The sequence below is a fragment of the Paroedura picta genome, chromosome 7 (assembly GCF_049243985.1).
Source record: "Paroedura picta isolate Pp20150507F chromosome 7, Ppicta_v3.0, whole genome shotgun sequence".
NCBI classification, from domain to species: domain Eukaryota; kingdom Metazoa; phylum Chordata; class Lepidosauria; order Squamata; family Gekkonidae; genus Paroedura; species Paroedura picta.
This window is the reverse complement of record NC_135375.1, coordinates 59,771,277-59,788,933: the sequence shown is the minus strand read 5'-3', so window position 1 is coordinate 59,788,933 and position 17,657 is coordinate 59,771,277. Positions and strand designations below refer to the sequence as shown.

Here is a 17,657-nt window from a genome sequence, read left to right as displayed (position 1 = left end):
AAGAGATCTAGTAGACTCATTTTCTTTTGTGATTGTACTGATTCATTTGATTTTGTTCAGTGTTCTGCTGGTAATGTAGTGTCTCCATTCCATTTTTTTTTTAATCTGTGACTCATAGGGATTGCTAGGAATAGAAGGGGAAAGAAACCAGACAACAGAGACAATTCATTGTGATCCCCCACCCCACCCCAATTAGAAGAACAAAGACAATGTCAAGCTAGCATTTTAGATTCAGTCCATCTTCTCTGCAATATATATATTGCAATATATATATATTTTCCCTGGTGGAGCTAACATCTTAAACCGTTGGAAGTGGTATAAATAATTGGTTAAGGCCTAAGTGGGAGGAGAAAGAGGCAGGGCCAGTCCAAGATAGCAGAAGGCGCTGATTGGCCCCTCGCCCAGACTGACAAGAATTCCAGCCAGTTGGGTGAAGGGCTAATCGGAAGGCGCAAAGGAGGAATCCCTTAAACCGGGGGTCATCAAACCCCAGTCCACAGCCTGGTGCCCCCAGTTCTCCCTCTCCCCCCACCCCTTGGCAGTAGGCCACAACAAGAAAAAGGTTGCGGACCGCTGCCTTAAACCATTGGGCCTTCACCAGGACAGACCAGAGTTCCATCCACATTTTCTCTCAGCCAGGAAAAACAAAAATCTTCCACTGTGCAATGTCTGCTTCTTCAGCTAGGGCTAGTAAAGTTGCCATTCTCCCATTGGGCATGGATCTCCCACTCTCTGTGGGACCTACCCATCTTCACTCAGCTGTGAGGTGGGAGAAAAATGGGGGAGGGGTCAGTGCCCTCACTCCTTGACATCACTTCTAATGCGACTGAAAGTGACATCAGGGCATTGTTGGTGAAACTCTATGATCAGGCCCAAAGTGATGCCATTGTGTCACCAGCAAAGACACACACACACATACCCCAGACTTGTGCTAGCAGCCCTAACAGCTTGTGATGGGCAAATTTTCCCAGGCTATAATAAGAAAGGCCCCCAAAAGTTATGAGTATTATTTTAAAAACTCTCAGAATAGTTTCATCAAGAGTTCTAAAGCTGCTCATAATTGTCCCCTCACACACAGAGTCACATCTAACTTCTACCCATGATGAGCCCCTAGCCTCCCTTCCTCTGCAGGCTGCTGCAGATGTTCTCTGATAACTTGGAAGGATGGCTGAAAGGTGGTCTCAGCATCTTTCTTGCTGGCATCCATTTCCTCTTTGCTAGCACTCTAATCCCTCCCAGGTGGGAACTTCTTTGCCCTAACGCCTTGAAAGGCATTCATTTTCTATAGAGGCTACTGCCTGACCTCCTAAGAATCTGCATCTTGGGGGCAGGAAGCTATTTCTGATGGTGCTTTAGAAGGGGCTATGTCGCATGGAGCTGGCAAGGATAAACCTTTAGTACTAACTGGCCAGCTGACCAAGGCCTGGTGTTGGATACTATACATCTAAGTTAGTAAAGAACTCCAGTCTGATGTTACTTCATCATTAATTAAAAGATTAAACACCCTGAATTCAGCATCCTGAACAAATAGTGGCAAATATAACACAAATGTTCAGTGACTGAGTCCATGTTTTAATTAACAATTCTGCAGTTTCATATCTGAGGCCTTTACGAACTCTCTGGCAAATGCCATCTGGTATCAAGCATCTGTTTTGTATTAATGTGTCCATTCACTCTCCAAGTTTACCCTTTTCCAGCTTCTCTTGTATGCCAGAAATGAATGTTTCAGCTTGGCTATTCCATCTTCTACAAGGAAGACTGGTGCAAAGAATTCACTTAATGTCTTTTTAACCATTTTTCTGTTTCCTTTCAGTGTTGTCAGTTCCATTAGGGCTGAGGTTTTGGAGACTGACACATTTGTGCTCAAGAATTTCCATTTTCCACCAATCATTTTTAAATTGAGGCTTACTTTCTGACTGTAATATGTGCATGTGCTAGTCAGGCATAGGAAAGGTTTAACATAGATGGGAGGGACAGAAGGACAGAAACTGTGAGCTTCAGTGTCTCTTTTCTCCCCTTGCCTGGACAATAGGTAGGCAGTACTGCTACACGTGACTGAGAGTTGTTATAGTCGTTTGAGTCCCAAAAGGACTGCAGAAAACTGCATGATATATGGAAAAACCCCAAAACTGTTCTGGGTGTGGAGTGTCTCAGAAAGCCAACACCTGTCCATTTCTATAACAAATATGTAAAGAATGTGTTGAGCTATGTTTTTCTATGTCAAAGTGCGCCAAGATGCGACTGTCATGTGTCTGAAGTGATATGGGCTGGGACGTGCATGGCGATTACTGATAAGGAGGACAAAAAGGGAAGAACAAGTTGTAGCTCAAAGAGTAAACAAGTTATGCAATTGTAGTATACTTCACTTGCAATAGCTGGGAGGCAGGCAGGGCTCCCAAGACAGTTGGAATCCCTTAGACCAGGGGTAGTCAAATTGCAGCCCTCCAGATGTCCATGGACTACAATTCCCACGAGCATTTGCTGGCAGGGGCTCATGGGAATTGTAGTCCATGGACAACTGGAGGGCCGCAGTTTGACTACCCCTGTGTAAAACTATCCTGCCTTAGTCTGCAGGACAAGGAGGGGGGAAGGGGGGAGGCAGAGGCTAAGGTTTCCATTCAGTATGCATGCACAGAGCAAATCAAGCAAGATGTAAGAGAGATTACTGATGACTAAGATTCCCATTACTTTTTTCTTTGAGATAGGACAGTGGCTGATTCAGGATTTCTTCACACCTGTAAGTTCTGGAAAAAGCTGACATATACAACCCATTCTGGCAGCTATTATTGTTAAAGTGGCCAACCTCCTGCTGGGGTCTGTAGCTTTCTTTGAATTTTAACTGATCTCTAGACTACACAGGTCAGTTCCCCTGGAGAAAATGGCTCCCTTGGAGGGTGGATTATGGTTTTATACTCTGACTAGAACTAAAGCCCATTTTATCCAGGAATAAAATGGGCGCTAGCGACCACTGGCTGTGGAAGCCCTCGCAGGGCGAAGGCTTCCCGGGACCTGGGTCTGCATAGGCAGGGGTCTGGGAAGTGGAGCATTGTCCAAGGGACATGGAGAGGCTCACTGCATGGCAGACGCGGTGAGGCTGTTGTGGGGGCAGGGAGAAGGCTGCTGGGCAGGGAGGAAGGCCGTTGTTGGGGCGGGAGAAGGGCGCGCGGTCCTCCTGCAAGCTTACCGGAGCTCCGGGGCTCGAATGGATGGCGGAGAGGCAGAGCAGCTGAGGCTGGGGGGCGGGGCGAGATGCGGGGCTGAGTCGGCGCAGCGGCGAGGTCCAGGAAGCATGCACGGGAGTCCGCGCATGTCCGTTGGAGTCCTGCGGCTTGGGGGAGGTGGCGCCGGCTGCGCTGGCCAGGCGAGGCATGCCACGGCCTAGGCGAGTGGCGGCGCAGCCTAGGCGTGGGGGCGCAATCTAGGCGCGGTGGTGCTGCAAGCAGCGAAAAGGGCGAGGGAAGCAGAGGCCAGCATGCAGGTAAGGCGGGGCGAGGCAACTGTTGTGGGAAAGGGACGGACGGGGTGGGGGTGGGAAGGGGCGGGAGGGCGGCAGTTAGAGTGGGGGCCTGCGTGCGTTGGGTTGTCGTGGGGGGAGGGGGGCGCGGAAAGGGCTGGGGGGATCGAGAGGGGTAGCCGGGGGTGGGTGCGGTTGTGCGTGTTGGGGCAGGAAGCAGCGGTGGCGTGGCAGAATCCAGGGGGGTTAGTTGTGGGTGGCGGACTGGCAAGTTTGGCGGGCGGCGGGCATCGGGGAGGGGATGGGGGGGTCGCGGCGAGTGCAGGAGTCGTCAGAGGGCAGTCACTGGCTGGGGGGGGGACGTCGTTTCCCCGGAGGCCAGCAGCGTGGGGCCAGGGTCCTCCCTGGTGGCCATCCGGGAAGGATGGCGGCTCAGGAGGATTGAAGAGTTGGAGGCGCGTCGTCCGGGAGATGGGCCAAGTAGCCAATAGGGAGGCGCACTTTGCGCGCTTCCCAGTTGGCCACTTGGCCCCGGATTGTCACTCTGAGGAGCGAATCAAGAGCCGTGAAGTGGCTCCTGATTCGCTCCTCAGAATTTTTATCCTGGACAGGGCCCACCCTAACTCCTCCCCACTTGCCCTTACTCCTTTATTCCTCCCACTCCTCCTGAGCGGGCGGTTTAAAGATGAGATCCCTCTCCTCCCAAGGACCCCAGGAATTTCTTAACCTGGAGTTGACAATGTCAGAAACCCACATGTATTTTTGTCATGATTTAGTAGTTTCTATTCCTGTTCTGATTTAGTAGTTTGCCATGCCTAGGCCTAGCTGATACCCAAGGACTAATTCCCTTTGTAGTTTTCCGAGCACACCAGATGCCTTAACATTCCTCACCTCCCACTCCCCTCCTAAGTCTGTTTGGTCTCCCTCCTTCCTGTCATTTTCTCATGCATAGTTGTTATCAGGATGTTGTGACTTCCTTGACATGGTATCTGTTTTATGCTCCCAGAAATGGGGGCACCTCCTCTGAACCCTATATGTCTTCGCCTGTAATCTGTATGTTAGTTCTAATTATGCCTTAAGTGTAGTAACTTGCTTTATTCTAATAAATAAACTTTTCTAAGGAAGGTTTGCTTTTCTCGGAGTGAATGAAGAATCTCACAGACAACCCCAATTAGAGACCCATCAACCATTCATGTCTAATGAAGGCAAGAGACTATGAACGATTTTTAACTGATCAAGAACCGGGGTGAAGTAAACCAAGTGCATTCTATGGCTAATTTAAGTTCTTTTCCCAGCCACACCCCAATATAAGAAGTCAGCATGACTGGGGGTGGGGGGAAAGGCTGCAGCAAAGCAAGGAGAGTGGGACCTGATTTAGGGTCCTTTGCTTTTATTGAAATGCTGAATTTCTGGTAGAGGAGGGGGAAAGTTCCTCTTATGACAATTCATCTGCGTTCAATCTGCAGGCAAGAATTCCATTTCCAATTATGTCTGTCTAAAATATGGGAAATACGGGAAGTGAGGCTAGACCTAAGGGTATGGGAGTTCAATTGATTAGAATTTTATTTCAGTTGGGTAGTGAGCACAGAAATTATACTGTGTTCCAATGGAAACTAGCCAAAACAACTAAGCCCTACTTTCACTTGTTGAGAATAGTTGCTACATTCTCTGATGTTACATTTTATTATCTTCCTGATTTCTGTTTACATCTCAAGATCATGTAAAAATATTGGTCAGATGGATGATAGCATGCTCCTAATGTATTGCTTAGTTGTCCTGAAATCTGTGTTTATAATAATTTCTGGTCATAATCCAAGACAGATGTACTTAGACCCATTGACTTTCCTTGTGGTTTAAGCACACTTAATGTGTGGGATTGTGGTTTCTGAGGTCATATTTATTCATTGTAAGATATTAAACCTTTTAAAATGTATACTTTCTTTGTCCTGCCATGCAATACACCTTCAGTATGTACTCTATGCTGCCTTTTTCTATAGAAATCTACTGAGAAAACATCTCTGATCTTCTAACACTCCCACTATATCAATCCTCTTCTTTAGTATTAAGCAGTATAATTTATCCATCTTGGCATGGAAGTTCTGGAACTTACACATATGCACCTCATGCTTTACTGAAAGTGCCAGCTGGTGCAAAATGCAGCTGCTAGGGTCCTCTCATTGTCAGCTTGGAGGGCTCATGTCCAGCCTACATGCTGGACATGCAGCTGCATTGGTTGCCGATTGGCTTCTGGATCAGGTTCAAGGTTGTGGTACTTACCTTTAAGGCCATCTGTGGCCTGGCCCCCACTTATCTGAGGGGCCACCTGTCTCCTTATGTCCATTGCAGGGCTCTTTGCTCTGCGGGTAAGAATTTGCTGGCTGTCCCCAGTCCCCAGGCAGTACGTCTGGCGCCAACCTGGTGGATTGAGCTCCTGGAAGAGCTAAGGGCCCTGATGGAGCTTTCAATGTTCCACAGGGCCTGTAAGATGGAGTTCTTCCACCAGGCATTTGGTTGAGGCCAGACTAGGGAGAACCGTTCCCTCCCTATGTGGGCTTGGGAGAACCGCCAGGACAATCCCTTGTAGCTGCGCCCTGGAAGATTTGTGACTGTTGGATGTGGGGGTTGGGGAGTGGGAACAGTCAAATGGGTTATCCTGTTGTGTTATTACCACCATCTTGGGCTTTTACTGGGATATTTTATGGGATTTTATGTGATTTGGGTTTTTATGGGATTTTAAATTTATGTAACCCACCACGAGCTGATTGTTCTGGGATTGGTGGTCTAAAAATTTAAAAATAAAGAAATAAACTAAGCATAGTTACACACTTCTAAGTCCCCTAAAATCAATGGACGTAGAAGAATGTAATGCTGCTTAGGATGGAACCACAAATGTATTTGTGTATGTAATGTTTTTCTATGATATTTAAGTTGTCAAGATATCCGTGCTTTCAATTCCATGCTGTTATTGCCAGTTTTTGTCCTATCACTTTTGAGAAGACCATGCATTTATAGCATCATTCCTAATGGATAAGTCATTTTGCACCAGATGTTCCACAGTACCTATCAACTTCCTTCCAGAGGTCCACAAAGTCAGATTGGTAATGTAAATCACTATATGTTGTCATTTCCCGGAGGCTCTCATAAAGATCAACCTGTTCTAGGTTTGATAATGAAATGTATCATGATATGTTTGTGTTTGTTCTCTAAATTGTTGTTGGTACACTAGGAAAGTAGAATCAGTATGAAGAGGCTGTTCTTCCACTTGCTGCTGTAGCATGGGAGCAGGCACAATGCGTGTCTAGGTCATAAGCCAGGTTCCCTCTTATGTCATCACTCCAGACCTCCAAAAGAATGCAGCAATACAGGAAGGAATTAAACTGTGTACTTGTTCAGAGTACATTGCTGAGGTTCACCAGGTCATACATGACAGTGATGTATATGCAAACAAAAAGCATAAAGCTACATCTTAGCTCTCAGGAACCGTGTAGTTCTAAACAAAGCTGGAAGAGAGTGACAGTCAGAAAGATGGAAAAGCTGAAAGTTACCTTGTCCATTACTTTGCCCAAAGTAAAGGCAACACATTCATATAGCATGTACTTGAGTCAGCATCTAACGTCACTGTATTCTCATACTCTGACATACATTCAGATTCTATCCCAAATGTATGGGTTGCCAGCTGGCCAGTTTTAAACTTTCATTATCAGTTTCCCCCTTTCTGCCCCACTATCAGAGAGACTTCTTTTCATTTAAAAACAAAACAAAGCTGTATAGTTTAAGGCAAATGTATTGGTTCCCTCAAGACCTTTACAGTACTAGACTTGCAGCCAGTTTTAAATTCAAGTGGATCCCATGTTGGTCTGAAGCAGCACAACAACAACAACAACAACAACAAAGAGTCCAGTGTAACCTTTAAGATGAACAAAGATTTATTCAAGGCACGAGCTTTCAAGGGCAAGCAATCTTCCTCAGGCTAATGAACAATCATCATAACTTTTTGGAATTAAAGTACCCAGCCAGTGAGGCCAAGAAACAGATCAACAAAGCCTGAAGGACACCAAGAGAAAACCCATTGGAAGAAAGACCCAAAAGACTTCCAAAGTATATGCAGGGACCACCCTAGTTAGGCTGAGGCATTTGTCTGAGACACTTTTGAAAACTAATCAGTGTAGTTACAAGAGTGTTCAGGGGAAAAAGATATTTTGATTTGAATGACAGTCACTAGAACATGGTTGTTTAATATCTACAAGCTGATAGACATGTTTTTCTGTGCACAGATGCCGTCTTGCCATTAATAATCTTTTGCCATAGGGAAAAAATTAAATCATCAGTTTTTTTCCTCCTCAGAGAGTGGGCTGAGCCACACTAAAAAAAAAGGTGAGTACAATATTTTTTTATAAACATGAAAGTTCAATATCTGAAAAGGCATAATATGGATTAGTGTGACATTATTATGAAAGTTTAAGAAAGCCAAAATAAACATTTTCTACAATAATGGTGTCAATAATCAGCAAGTAATAGTTTTGTTAATTTGGACAGAGTGCTAACATGAGGATAAAACTATACATATTTGGATATAAACTTCTTTCCTTTAAACTTGTGTCGAATTCTATTCAAGGAGAAGTTCTGAATATACTGCAATCCACACCCAGCCAAGTGTGCACTGCACATGCAAAACCGCACGTTCTGTAAAGTACCTCTGTCTACAAACAGGAAGCTGCCAAGGCTGGAAAAAAGTGGTCACCACAGAGGGAAACTATGTGCATTAATTTAAAATTACTTAGAGTTCCATGACAAGACACATTATTCAGAATCAGATCAATAGTTCACATAATCCAAAACTGTGCATGATACCTCAAAAGAATCAGTGGCCTGAATTAACTCATGTTGCAAAAGTGTTCTAGGAAGGCTGACAAAGAGAAACAATGCAGATGCCATATTTCTCTAGCCCAATATGGTAGCCAACAGAAACTTATGGACCACAGGGCTCAATGTTAGTTGGGTTGCCAACTCTGGGTTGGGAAATTCCTGGAGCTTTGGGAGGAGAAGGTTTGAGGAGGAAGGGAATCTCCATGGGGCATAATGTCTTAAAGTCCACTCTCTAAAGCAGGAATTTTCTCCAGAGAAACTGATCTCTATGGTCTGGAGATGAGCTGTAATTCCAAGGATCCCCAGGTCTCACCTAGACTGTTTATGCACTGGAGGTTTCATGCCAGACTGCAGGCTGGAGTTTTAGTCGTGGCAGATTGCCCCACCTCTTCCTGCCCCCACATGGGGGAGCATTTGGCCCGGTGCACCTCATCCACCTCCGATTTTTGTTCTTGCATGGAAGCTGGGGCAGTGAAGTTCCCAGTGCATAAACGGTCCTAGTGGCTACAAGCCAATAAAAGAACAACCCATGGTTGTTCAATAAAGCAATTTTAATGTTTCAAGTTTGTCTTCAAATCAATTTCTTAAAGCTGGTTAGCCAACTTCTTACAATAATACTAGGTCACTAAAACGGATACACCACATTTTCAGCTTGCCGAACCAATGGTCTATCTCCAGTCACACCTACAGGCTGGCAGCCCTAGCTATCACTGGAATCTTTCTTTTCCAAGTGCTGCAGCTTTCTAGAGGCCATTGCCAGTAGCATGCGTGCCTTCCTCAGAATACCATTAAAATTTGAGATCCATAAACATCATGCTAGTATGCAGCCCAGTTTCATGTGGAAGTAGTTTTTACTTGCTACCATCCTGTCAATGCCCCATTTCCTTTGGGTTGCAAACAGGAGACTCCTGATGTTTCAAGATACAAAATCTCATGTTCTCGCATGGAGCAAAAGCTTCCCCCCAGTTGAACTACTGATCTCAATGTGTACATACACTTAGACCAGAAGGGTACCAACTGTATGCACCTACATTTTCACATATCTATCAACCCAGATTAAATTACTTGATGCTCTTGGATGCTTAGGGCTGATCCTGCGTTGAGCAGGGGGTTGGACTAGATGGCCTGTATGGCCCCTTCCAACTCTATGATTCTATGACCCTCCTTGAGCATCAGAAGCAGAAAGCAGGAGCAAGCCACATACATCATCATGGACAGACCAACTGCAAACAATGATGACTTTGTAAATGCCAAGTGTCCATAGATCCATAGCTGAGTTAAACAAATTCTACTGGCTCATTTAGGCAGAGGAATAGATCTAAAGTGGCTTGTGCCTTCTGTTGCTGCATTTTCCTGTCAAGGCAGGTAAAAACCAGCAGTTCCCTGCCTGTACATTTTAGGAAAGTATGCTCAACAGACAAAAGAAAAAATGATGCTTTTTTTCTCTGTTTTGGCAACTTTATTCTTCCTGCTTTCACAATTTGGGCTTTATAATGCTCTGCTTAAGCGTTGCTAGTTGCCTTATGCAGGCTTCTGTTGGTAGAGTGAGCAAAAGAAGGTCTATTGTATGATGGAGACTGAGCAGAGGAATTTAAATTGCTTTGCCCACCCTGGTGGCTTCAGTATCTATGCAAAACTATTTCTTCACAACTGAAAATTCTTTAAAATAGAATTAGCTATGAAAGACCAAAGATACCTTCTTTTTTCATTTCCCATTTTGGAAAAGGCCTTTTTTTGTTTGCTATCGTCAATCACTTTGGATTTGCATTTTTATTAGTGAAGGGCATCGGGAAGGAAAGAAAGTGTGTGAGGAAAATAAACATTCAAGTGCTAATCATAAGTTTCCTTCGATGAAGGCAAAGCAAGTTATTAAAAAACGATTCCCAGATTTGAGAAAAATGGAGAGGTTTAGCTTGGAAGTGAGGCATAGTAACAATATCGGTAAAAGACAGGAAAGGTCATAACTATTTCTGCAGCATTCTGCTTTTGCCATTGAAAACATGCAGTCAAGGAGTGATGACTCAGTGCTGGCGGGGGGGGGGGAGGGGGAGACAGCAAAGCCACGCGTGTGATTGGTGAGTAAACTCGCCTCATCCATGAAATCATCTATACTGCGTGGCTGGCTGAGCATCTGCTACATAAACCCAGGCCTTGTTCCAGTGCACCACAAAGCATTTCCCCCTTTCCCCTTTTATTCCTCCTTTGAGTGGTGGCAAAGGAAAAAATGAGTACTATACACATGCATCTAATATTGTATCATTTAATACAGCTTGTGGGCAAGCAACACTGCTAATATAAATCATTATCTCCCTTTCCGACATGTTGTCAATCCAGTATGAGTCACACAAAGATGATGAGGCGGGGGAAGCAAGAGAAGGGAGCACAATCAAGCCTTCTTATTGACGGCATTTCTTCTTTTATCAAGAAGCCGCACGCTGGCATGCAGTCAAGCTCTGAATCCCCCATACAGAATAGTCGTAAAGTATGTTCAAAAGGGATAGTTGAAACAACATCATGATGATAAAAGGGGAGAAAAAAATCACACAAGTCTGTTTTGAATATCTGCCTGCCTATGAAGTAAAAGGAACCACAACTAGGGCTGTGGATAGTCTGCACAAAATCAAAACCTGATACGCAGATTGCCCAAATTCTTCACCAACAAAGCTGAAAAGTACAAAGTGCATCAATTATGCAAATATGCCCTTGCATCTCTCCTTCATCATGCAGGAGCAGGGGGGTTAGAATGGTGGCCGGAGGGCAGCCAGGCTCCTGTGCAGTAACCATACCACGTGCTGCAGCCTCCTCGCCATGGGGAGAGCCCATGGGGGCTTTCTGCTTCAGCTTGCTGCCTGGCCCTCCCTTTTCTGCAGGAGCAGGGCCATAAAGTCAGAGGCTAAAGCCTGACAGGACTCCTGCTTAGCAGCTGCACCATGCACCCAAACCTCCTTGCCACTGGAGCAGCTCATGGGGCCGTCCCTGCTCTGTGTCCCTGCTCTGTGTGAGCAGGGACAGTAAAGCAAGGGACAACAGGGCTCCTGTGTAATGGCCATGCTCCGTGCCCAAGCCTACCCACCACTAGAGCAGCTCACAGGGCCCATCCACCCCAGCTCACTATGTGGCCCTCCGTACTGTGCAAGCAGGGATGCTAGGGTGGAGGGCAGGTGGCAAGGGACAGTGTGGCTTCTGCAGAACCTGGTGGCCCAGCTGGCAAGCTTAACTGCTGTCTTCTGTAGGGGCCCTTCCCCACTCCTACCCTTCTATGGCCTGTTCTTAAAATGGGCTTTGCTACCAGTTGTTATACATTCTGAACATTTTAGCAAACTATTGTACGGAGTGAAACAAAATCTAGCATCTCCCTATTTAAGAGTACAGATATAACTTCCTATTGTGCAAGAAACATACCTTGTAAGACAGTTGTGAATATATTAAATCATGACTTTAATCAGGTCTGTTACCTGCATGACTCATTAGGAGAAAACTGCCTACATACCTCATGTAGTTCATCACATTCTCTCTCAGTCATGGTGCTTTAGTGTTCTTAGAAGGAAGAAAAGAAACCAATAAGCAGAAATTGCTAATACAGTTTTGAACAGATGGATTTATCTTTCCCCCTAAAGTCTGATACCTTATTTACGACAGCAGGAATTTCTTGACAGTGCTCTTAAATGTTACCCACCCATGTGTACAGATCAGATGATGGACATACCTACATGGGTTTTTCTTGGGGGGGGGGGGTCAGTTCTGGCTCCATACTACCTCAGTTTAACTCATAATTCCCACATGCATTTTTGTACATTTAGTTTTCCATTTTCACTTTTTTTTTAAAAAGAGCCCTTTTGAAAGGTGGATTTGAGTTAGCTTTTTCCTCATGTGTAATGTTTCTGTCATATTTCTTTTTCCTGCCCACCCCCACCAACCTCCAGTTTACTTTTCAATGATTGAACTATCATTGTCAAAGCACCCACTTCCCAGTTTTTTTAAGGCACTAAAATTAATGGAGCATTGTAACTATCGTCTTAGGAGATTCTTTAAATCAACAGCTTCATTTAAAAAAACAGTCTCAAGTCTTTTCTCTTGCCTTTTCCCATATACCTCTGAAAAAGAAAGGGCTACAGACAATTTGGAGTTTTTTAAAAAGGAAAACTGGGAATTCCTATGCCCACAGTTACAACCAGGCATGTGCAAAAATCTCAAACAATAATATTTCTCAAGTTCAGATATATTGGTCCTGAAAAATATCAGTATTTCCCAATATTCAGAAAATAGTTGAATATTTTCAGCACTGAGACAATTAAAGGGACCAAGTTCCATTTAAATGCTGAGATCAGTATTCTAGGTGGGGTTCAGAGACATGTCCTCTCCCAAATCAGGCAGACAAGCTAGGGCTTAGAGTCCAAAGTTGTTGCAGGAGCTCCTCATTCCTCTGCCCATCCATCAACTGCAGCCAATTATGCAATGCAGTTATGTGCTGTAAGAGAGCTCCAGTCTAAAAGGCACCACACCATGTTATCAAGACAGTTGTTGACTGCAGAAGACTGAGATTTATCACAGAGTGAGGACTGAGAGGCTGATGACAGCCTATATTAACTTGAGGCTGGGAGGTCTGGGTTGTGGACACAACCTGTGACCTCCTTCTTTTGATACCCTTGGCTAAAGAAACCTTTGACTCACTGGACTGAATTAGGACATTCATTACATTATGCCTGTCCCTTACATTCTGTTTTTGAAATATTGATTATCTCTGTGTCCCTTGCAGCTCAGCTGTGCTTGCTTCCAGCAGAGAGCTGAAACCTGAGACCAACACTGGGTGCAAAGGAAACAGCTGGCTGAGAATGGAGTAACTAACCAGCAGAAGGGCGTTTCAGAGAGGTCAGCCCATTTCCACCCAGCAAGAAGCTGGAAGAGGACAGATAAGCCCCATGATTGGTCCTCATTGGCAGAATGTTCTCTCCCTATTCGCCGCACACACCCAGGGAGGGCCAATCAGATAGAGATTAAGTTGTCTGCATGCAGTTTGAACTGATTGGACATCATTGGCAGATTGCAATTTGAATTGATTGGCCCTTACTGGCAGAGTGGTATCTCCCTATTGGCTGCACCCTCCCAGGGAGGGCCAACCAAGTAGGGATTGCGTTGCCTGCCTATAATTTGAACTGATTGGCCCTCATTTACAGAGTGCAATTTGCACTGCTTGACCCTAATTGGCAGAGTGCAATTTGAACTGATTGGTCCTCACTGGCAGAGTGGTATCTCCCTATTGACAGCATACCCCCAGGACCAATCAGGTAGGGAGTGAGTTGGCTGCACACAACTTCAACTTTATAATGTTTAGTGATTAGTGATATTTGGGTCAGCTGTAGTAGTAGCTGAGATATTCTAATCTGTACTGATCTTAGAAAATACTGGAAAACGCCAGTATGGGTTTGTTTGTTTGTTTTTCAACTCAACTGAGCTGAATGCACACCCCTAGTTAAAATGTCCCAATGATTTATTAATATTTTAAATGCTTTTTTTTTAGAGGGAGGATGCCATGCTGCCACCAGTGACACCACCCATGATGACAGCACCTACTCTTGAAAATCCTCATTATTGCACACACATTAGAACAAATTAAATTGATGCCACAACTCTGAAAATGCACAGGAAGGTCTCATTTGCAGAACAACCATGCCCAAACTGATTCTATTGTTTGTGAATGGACTACCAAGAAGATCAACAGTAAGTTGACTGTGCAGAAAATACTTGTTATTAGCTTTCTAGCTTTACATTCTTAAGTATGGTGAGTTGGTTGAGCAATTTGTCTTTCATAAACATGCTTCTGTTCCCAAGTGATGCATCTTGTTGTCCAGTTATGACTCACTATAGTCTGACCAATACAAAATGTAGAGTTTAGCATTCTGAGTCTGGTCACTTAACGTCTGATTTTCTAAAAAAGATTTTACTTTTTATGAGTGCAGTATTGGATCAGATGACCAATACTTGAATCATATTTTTACCCTGCCCTTCCTTCAAGGAGTTCAGAGTGGCATACAGTTTGTCTCATCCTCATGAACCCCATAAAATGAATTTGGTTGACTAGCCCAAGTTCAACCATGCCATTCTTGAGTCAGGATTTGTAGCCATAGTTCAACAACCAGACCATGCTGGCTTTCCCTTCTTTAGTGGGCCTGTGTAACCTACCTGACTAGACAAATTCAGTCATGTGAGAAATTCCAGTCATTGCCTGCAGCAAATAATACACCTGTAATCATGATAGGCATCGGGGAGAGAAGATGTATGGAAAAAAGACCAGCTTACGAGCCTGTTTTCTTAGACTACAGCCCTTGTCACACGGGATTGAATTTGGCAGGATTTCTCCTTGCTCAAATTCTTGTTAAGTATGTGCCCCCCCTGCTTTTCTAGCATGGAGGAATACCCAACAGAAAATAACCAGACCTGCTGCTGTCTTTTTCTCATTCTTTGTCAACAGAATGGATCTTACATCTTTGTACACAACGTGGAGACATATCTATGCACATAGGCCAATTGTTTCACCCTGGAAGCCCAAAATAAGCTGTGTTTACTTTTTGATACAAGACTATATGGTTTTAGGAAAATAAGTAGGAATTCTTTCTATAAAACAGATCTTACATTTAATAAAAAACAAGGAACTCTACTTTGAGGGGGGAGAGAATTACTATGGATTCAGGTGGGTAGCCACGCTGGTCTGAAGCATCAGAACTGATTACAGTGTTGCCGATATTAAAGGTGCCACTGGACTCGAAATTTGCTCTAACAGACTTTACCTATTTGATCCTATCCTGTCCAGTCAGAGTTAGGACATACCAAAACCTTCAGGTGGCCTCAGGCCAGTGGGTAGAAGCTGGAACCAGAAATGCATAAGAAACCAGAAGTGCTGAAGCCCACGTTCCCAGGACTGACCCTATGACTAACTCATCCAGAAGATTTATGCTGCCTGTCAATTGAATACTTTATGATAATTTGCAACCTTGATACTTTCCATGCCTGAACAGTATCCCACACATTTCAAAGATAGAAGCCATGAAGTTCCTGGTTCAGATCCTTGAGTCCTGGCCAGATACTGCATTTGTGCATGATCAGTCTCTTGATCAGTTAAGTCTCTTATGATTGAAAGGGAGATTTCAAATGGAGTGTGGCAACTTTGTGGTTTATCATACTGCTTTTTTTAATATTAAGAACTGCAGCTGGCTTTTCTTTCTTGATTCACACCCAAGATTCAATTGTGTGAGTGAAGACTACGGCATTGATCTAAGTATAACCTATTTATAATCAGTGTACATTTAAACACATGGTGTTATTATGCAATTCTGGTGAAAATGGATGCAGAACTACTGATATCCCTGGAATTTAGCCTGTTTCCCTCAGGGCTGGCTTTGGCCCAATAAAGTTTATATTTAGACACACTGAACAAATACTGATGTAATGTATGCTTTCTGGCAGGGTGTTGCTTTTGTTGGCACACGTGCTATAGTTTGATGTTGAGTATCTCACAGCATCTTTCATGCCAGCTCTTTGTTTGTAGCTTTAGATTGCTGGCGACATTTTGAAAAAGTCACAAATCTGGCTTTATTTTGTATGTACGGCAGTGATCTCAAGAGCAAAGACTCAACATAACCAGCCAATGTCAAATGAAGATTTGCCGTAGAGAGGTCTGTAGGTGCAGACATTCAAGTGAAAAACCACCTCTGAAATTGGAAAATATTTCTTCTCCTAATAAGATCTATATGGAGGTGCCTAGGCCAAATGAAAAAGGAAATTGATTGCAAAAGGATTACATCCAAGTACCTCCAGGCTTGCCTGGAGGATCATTGTCCATGGGGTCGCGATGGGTCGGACACGACTTCGCACCTAACAACAACAACCACCTCCAGGCTTACTCTTGATTTAAAGTTTTAAGGTATGACAAAGGAGCAGGAGCTAACCTGTCCTCACAAACCTAACAGTTAAAAGGATCAGGGAGTAGATGATGTGAAAGAGCCACTGTCAGTCTGAGTGGGCAATACTGACCTTGGTTAGCCAATGGTATGATTCAGTATAAGGCAACTCCATGTGTTCATGGTTTTACTGTACATTTTAACCTTTGTTTGTTTGAACCGCAGAGCTGGAGGGAGTCATACAGGCCATCTAGTCCAACCAGTTGCTCAATGCAGGATCAGCCTACAGTAGGGGTTCCCAAACTGATTCCTGAGAGTGGTGTAAGGGTCCAGGAGGGCAGTGATAAATATGGGGGCAGTAGAGGGGCAGCGGTCTGGCTCTTCCTGCTGCAGCTGCATTTCCCTAGCTTGTTCCAGGATGGCTTGCCGTTGCTTGTTTCAGGGTAGCAGCAACTCTGGGATTTTCCATTGCTTGCCCCCTCCCCCCCCCATTCTGTCTTTCTTCCTTATGAGGTCCCAAAGTGGATTTTATGAATTACTTTTACAAAGAACTTATATATCTTTTTCCAGACTACAATATGGCTGCTGCATAAGAACAATAAAAGGAGTATAGGCAAAATAGTGTGTTTTGAATTCGCAGTATACCTAACACCAGGAAAGAAGTGTGCGTTCCTATTGGGGGGGGCACCACAGATGTGGCCTGAAAGCCAAGAGTGCAGTGGCCCAAAAAGGTTTGGGAACCACTGGCCTAAGGCATCCATGATAAGTCCAGATGCTGCTTGAAGACTTCTAGTGAGGGGGAGCTCACCACCTCCTTAGGCAGCCTATTCCACTGCTGAAGTAGTCTGAGTGGATCCTGCTCAAATCTCCCGTATTGCAGTATTTTTAGGCAAGGTTTTAAGAATTAATTCCTTGTTTTTAATGAAACTGAGTAACTCTGCTTGATTTTTAATTTTAATACTTTGTATCTCCCTATTTGTATTGCTCATTATGCCAATAAAGGCTTTTGTATCTGTATCTATACTCTGAGTGTGAATGTTTTTTCCTGATAACTAGCTGGTACCGTTCTACACACAGGGCCTTTCCGCACAACATTAATATAGCATCATACTTACCTTATGAAGATGCTATATTTTTGGCATTTCACACAATGTCGCCAATCTCATGTTTCCAGACAGCAAACCTAAAGCTACAGCCTCCATTTTAAGGTGCTAGTTGAGGAATCTCATAGTGGATTCCCCAAACTAAAAGCTCTTTCCCCCAGTGGACAACCAGCACACTACATGCTAAAGAAATGTATGGAGGTAATGAAGCACTATCTCTACCTACAATATCCTACCCTTGTACCCAGGGGAATGGTTGCCTGGCTTGATTGACAGGCAGAAGAGAGTAGTGTATAAAGCGTACCACCTTCACCAAGCCAAACTACTAGCTCCTGACTT

At 44.2% G+C, this 17,657-nt stretch overlaps 1 long non-coding RNA gene across 1 annotated transcript; it reads left to right on the top strand.

The window, feature by feature from the left end:
• Positions 1 to 3,223: 3,223 nt before the first annotated feature.
• LOC143840976 (uncharacterized) lies at positions 3,224 to 17,182 on the top strand. Its single transcript, XR_013232507.1, has 5 exons — positions 3,224 to 3,478; positions 7,799 to 7,828; positions 13,077 to 13,189; positions 13,839 to 14,038; positions 14,790 to 17,182. It is a non-coding gene; the product is annotated as an uncharacterized LOC143840976 (long non-coding RNA).
• The last annotated feature ends 475 nt before the right edge of the window (positions 17,183 to 17,657 follow it).